Source organism: Oryzias latipes, chromosome 15 (genome assembly GCF_002234675.1).
Source record: "Oryzias latipes chromosome 15, ASM223467v1".
NCBI classification, from domain to species: domain Eukaryota; kingdom Metazoa; phylum Chordata; class Actinopteri; order Beloniformes; family Adrianichthyidae; genus Oryzias; species Oryzias latipes.
In genome coordinates this window covers 69,084-75,083 of record NC_019873.2, presented here as the reverse complement: position 1 = coordinate 75,083, position 6,000 = coordinate 69,084, and positions in this window count along the sequence as shown.

The window sequence follows — 6,000 nt, the reverse complement described above, 5'->3', positions numbered from 1 at the left end:
CCGAAGGCGGTTATCCAGCCTTATGGAGAGGGAAATTAACTCCTCTAGGTTGGAAGTTTCGTCACGAGCAGCTAGTTCGTCTTTGATCTCCTCTCTAAGACCCCGGTAAAATATTCCGGTGAGGGCCTTTTCATCCCAGCCACACTCCGCAGCGGAGATGCGGAAGTCAATGGAGTGCTCCGAAACTGAAGCGGGACCTTAGCGTAAGGAGAGCAGGCGATTTCCAGTCTCTTTTTCCTGGAGAGGATGATCAAAAACTTTGAGCATTTCAGCCGTGAATAAAGCAAAAGAGTCGCAGTGGGGAGAATTACTGCCGGCTAATGCAACAGCCCAGGCAGAGCAGAGGCTTTGCCTGACAGTAAACTCATGATGAACGCCACTTTGGATCTTTCAGAGGAATAAGTGAGAGGTTGCTGATCGAACACGAGTCTACAGTGATGGATAAATGATTTGCATAGACCTATCTCTCCGGAGTACCTGCTGGGAGTGGGGATGAAGGGCTCACGGGGAGATGATGCAAGAACGTGAGGAGCAAGTGACGGGGCTGGATCCGATACTGCGGCTTGAACTGGATCCGGGGATCTTCCTGAGGTGAGTTGAGACGAGACCTCCTCCAGGCGACCGCCGAGACGATTTATTCCGGTGGAAAGATGTTGAAGGGTGTTCATGATTTCCTGGAGAGCTTGATCATGCCGTCCAACAAGGGCCCCTTGGGACGAAAGGGCATGTTTAACCTCTTCAAACGCTGCGGGGTCCATATTTTGGCCGGATTATTCTGTTAAGGTGAGCGGTAGGACCCCAATGCAGAATCTGACTCCGAGGGCAGTTAAACAGTTTTTATTCCTCACAGGACAAGGAACAGAATTGGACAGGCAGCAGAATCAGGGAGCTAAACTGGAAAACCACAGATATGTAGAGCAATGGAAAAGTGATAATCCGGCATGGAGAAGCAACAGGCTCAGGCATTTAAAGACCTTGATGAGATGAGGATCAGGTGTGCCATGTAGGGAGGCACCAGGGAAAAAGTCAGCCACGCCCACCTGGTCACACTGATCACAACACCTTATAAATTATACATGAATGTACTTCTTGAAAAAAATCTTTGATTAATCCTAGTGACAATTCACGGGCAATGATTCCCAGGTTTACATGACCGATTCAGCAGCCAATGAGCTTCTGGATATCAGGGATGTCCCGCCTCCCCTCCCCTTGACTGACATGTCGCTGTTTTTACGCGTCGACAGGTTTTAGAATCAAAACCGCAAAAAATAAAAGCGCAACTCAAAAAATAAAAGCCCAACTCAAAAAGACGATTTCAAAATAAAACTGCAACTCAAAAACAGGATTTCAGAAAGACAAGAAAACAAATCGCCAGCTGAGAAGTAGGATTGTGCTTTGGGTTATAGCTTTTGGTTGCAAATTGTTGGTTTTGGTTCTCAATTTATGCATTTTAATTCACAGATTTGGGGTTTTGAGGCGCGGTTTTACTGTTTTGATGCGCAATACTTTAGGCACTAATTTGACACCATACTTTTGTCCTATCTTTGATTTTGCTGCCCACTTTGAGCGCGACTTAGCATGATATGACTGCCACTGGCATCACCAAAACGAAATTTGCATGCGTTGTGTGTCGTCTCACTTTTTTCCTATCTTTGCTGAGTTAAGTTTCGGTTTGACGGAGTAAGCCCTGGCTGCAGCCTGCAGAATTGCTCAACGTAGTGGAATGCTGGAACGCTGAGGAATGTGAACCCCGCCCACGTTGAGCCTGTGCATTGGATTCACCTTCGTCAGTGCAGTTGTGATTGCAGGAAAGGGGAAGAATCAGTGGAGCACATTTTGTGTTATTGGTAATTGTATGAGGAAGAAAAAGAACAGAGGGGAGGAAAATTTGAATGGTGCAATGTTTTTTTTAATGTACACTCAAAAAAGCGATTCAAGCCCCTCTTTCATGTAACACAATAAAATTCTGTTTGTTTTATTTCAAAAAAATTATTTTAAAAGAATGTATCTACATTTAATTGACCTAACACAAAATGTATTAATAGTTTCCCCTATAACTCCAGTAATCCAAAAGAATTGAGTTCAATAAGGGACATGCTGTTGAATGCTGTTTTCCTGTTTCTCTTTATTTATTCTTTTTGCTGTCTTACGGCTACAATTTTTCACCTATTTTAACCATTCAACTATTAAAATGTTCAACTCCTTCGTCTAATGCCTGGTATGACTTTTGGTCCTTCAAATCCTTCGACTTTTCAAAAGTGAAAACTTTTGTTCGTTTTTTCTACGTAAAAAACGAACTATGGCATGAAATCGTTTCAACTCGGCTTCTCCCAATAAGACGATACACGACGAGCCTCATTTATGTAAATAATGAATCTGTTTGTTTATACCGGCAGCTACATCTTGACACAAAAGTGTTAGCTCAGTGGATTAGTTAGTGGGTTTCACATGCAGAGGTTCTGAGTTTGAGCCTGACTTTAGACTGTCGTTGCATGTTTTTTTTCCCTTGCCTTTTTTGATAAAATTGAGTTCGACTAACTCAACTATATTTCGTTACATGGAAGAATTTTCTTTTAAAGGTGGGGTTACTCATATTTATTGGATGGAAATCCTGCCCAAAATTAAATTGAGTTCATCCAGTGAGTTATTACTCCCTAATACATGCACATGGAAACTTGTAAAAGGCATAAGAAGACAGCAATCACTGTATAAATTCTCTAATTCAATTAAATATTTTTTTTAATTTAGCACAAATTCGAAAAAACAGACGTCTCAATGGGCTTCATACCGGTAATTGTAAGGTAAACATACAATCAAAAAGGGTTCATGAATAATACAAAGAATGCATTAGGATAATACTAAACTTTGACAAAACACACTAAACTAAACTGATATTCCTGCCCTTAGACCCCCCTTCACGGTAAGGAAAAACTCCCTAAAAACCGGTAGGTGGCAATATTGCACATGGAAACTTGTAAAATGCAAAGAAGAAGACAAGCTCAACGTGGGCGGGGTTAACATTCCACAGAGTGTTCACATTCCACAGCGTTTCAGCATTCCACTATGTTGTGCAATTCTGCAAGCTGCAGCCAGGGGTAGTTGGTTTGACGTGACCAAGCTGCCATCAAACAGCTGCTGATTGGTCCAGATTCTAACCAATCAAGTGTCTCTGTCTCATTTTGACAGTACTCTGAGGCAGGCATGAACTTTGGGTCGGTTCTGTTTGTACAGGGTTCTGCCGTTTTCAACCGTTCTGACCCGTTTCTCTCAGAGTAAAACCGAGTTTTGTATTTATTTATGTCAGTGTAGCGACCAACGTGTTTAAAACGTCTGCAGCAGAACACAACGTCCGAGCTGGAAGAAGTTAAACTTTTTAAGATTTGTATCTGAAATAGTGTTTTTTTTTAATCAATAATTGTTGAAATATTAAGAGAAAATAGCATTTTTTATGACTAATACTTTTTAAACTTTGGACAAACGCTCACAAGTTCTAAAACATGAGAAAATGAACATAAAGTTAAAAATGCTTCTTCTGCTAAATACATTGAGTCTACTGTGGTGAGCCATCATGGTTTTGCTTATTATTGCTGTTCATCTGATCCCAAAAACTTGTGCAGCATAAGATAATATGTGCTTTAAATCTTTTGTTTTGTTTTAACAAACAGATCTTAAAGAAAAACCTTTTCACTAATAATTTGCTCTTAAGGATTCACAGATCACACACACAGGCCTGTTGATTTAATGTCAGCAGATAAACTTTACAGTTTCAGGAGATCCTCAGTCATAAATTCACAAATCTGACTTCATAAAAATGAACCAATGCTAAAAAAGAAAAAAAGAATGAATTATTATGAAAAAATGAAAACGTCTTCATCCAAAGAGACAAAAATGAGGGTAAATAGAGCTGGTTCAGCCTCTGAGCCTCGGGAGCAGACACCACGTTAGATTCATATGGCAATTTTATTGGTTAGAATCTGGACCAATCAGCAGCTGTTTGATGGCAGCTTTGTCACGTCAAACCGAAACTTAACTCAGCAAAGATAAGAAAAAAGTGAGATGACACACAACGCATGCGAATTTCTATTTGGCGATGCCAGTCAACTATCCCTGGCTGCAGCTTGCAGAATTGCTCAACATAGTGGAATGCTGAAACGCTGTGGAATGTGAACACTCTGTGGAATGTTAACCCCGCCCACGTTGAGCCCGTTAACCCCGCCCACGTTGAGCTTGTCTTTTTCTTTGCATTTTACATGTTTCCATGTGCAATATTGCCACCTACCGGTTTTTAAGGAGTTTTTCTTTACCGTGAAGGGGGGGGGGGGGGTCTAAGGGCAGGAATATCAGTTTAGTTTAGTCTGTTTTTGTTAAAGTTTAGTATTATCCTAATGCATTCTTTGTATTATTCATGAACCCTTTTTGATTGTATGTTTACCTTAAAATTACCGGTATGAAGCCCATTGAGACGTCTGTAGTTCGAATTTTCGCTAAATAAAAAAATATATTGAATTAAATTAAAGAATATATACCGTGATTGCTGTCTTCTTATGCCTTTTACAAGTTTCCATGTGCATGTATTAGGGAGTTAATACATTTTGTCTGGCCTCACGGACCCGGAGAAAGTATATGTGGCCGACTTTTATCCTTAAAATACATGGGGGCAATTATGGAGCAACGTGGATCATTTCTGCATGCATTACGAGCGGCCAACGTGAATTTCCACCGTTTGTGTGTTTGAACGTACGTAATTAAATGCATTAATTAATTACCCACCTTTATAATATGTACAATCTTGTTTTAAGATTTTTTTTTAGGAAAATGCTCCCTTTCATGTTTGGCTACAGGAGAAAAGGCCAGAATGAGCAAAGCTGCTGACTGTAACATTAGTTATATTCTACAGTCTCTTGGAAATAAAGTTTAACTGTACCTGTAATTTATTGATTAATGGTTTATTGTTATATGTTTTACTGAATATTTTACTGAAAACTCTGTGGATTGGCCTTCTACTAACATTTTGATGGTGAGCATTCATTTTCATTGATTCACCAAGGTCTGAAGAAGAAAGAATGCAGCCAGAAATAGGAGGAGCAGAAACTCGAGGTGAGAAGAACTCATTTAATTAATGAGGTACATGTTGAAGCTCTTCTTTGAGGCTGTTGTTAATCCCTCTGCCACTTTCAGGATGAAGATAATGCTTCACTAAAAAAGATGCACTCTGAATCCATCTCATCAGGTACTATTGAAGCTAGAGCTGTTGGACACACAGACATAGTTTTTCTCTGCATGCTTTCAGTCTCTGATAGATTATTTAGGTGACCTGAGATGCCCCTTCAAATGTAGTATAATATTGTATTTATTATAAAAGTTTAGGAGATGGGATTTCCAGGATCTTTTTTCTAGTGTAATTTTTTCATTTTCATTCTATTCTCTTTGTAGGGGAGGGTGACATGAAGACCAGCAGAGGGAAAGGAAGGAATGTATGGATCCTTCTGAACTCACCATTTGTTGCCATCTCTAGCATCGACTCTAAGAATTACCTTTTTTTTCTGTGCAGGAAGAAGATGCTTTACTACACGGCATCGTTGAGACAGCCAAAGGGTGCAAGTTGCAGTTCTTTAAAGGAAGATGTTCCCTGCCTGATGTTCTGAAGGTGGATGAAGGAGAACAGAAGGAGATTCTTAAAGAGCTCCAAAACTGCTCACTCATGAGCGAAAATGAGAGATTGATGGAACTGAGGGAGCTTTTCGTCTTTTCATTTCAGTTTTCCAGTGACTGTAAAGCATTTTGCACAGAAATGATGGATAATCAGAAATTAAAGGTGTATATATGTTTTGAGGAACAGTAAATCAGTGTCTGCTGTTTTTGTTTTTTCTACTTTTTTGGTCTATATTTGTATATGTGTAACCTTTGTGCTATCCTAGGCACTTTAACATTGGGAGTTGGGTCATCTAGACCCACTAGACAGTGCTTTGAACCTTTTTTCTTCAATAATTTGTGATCTTC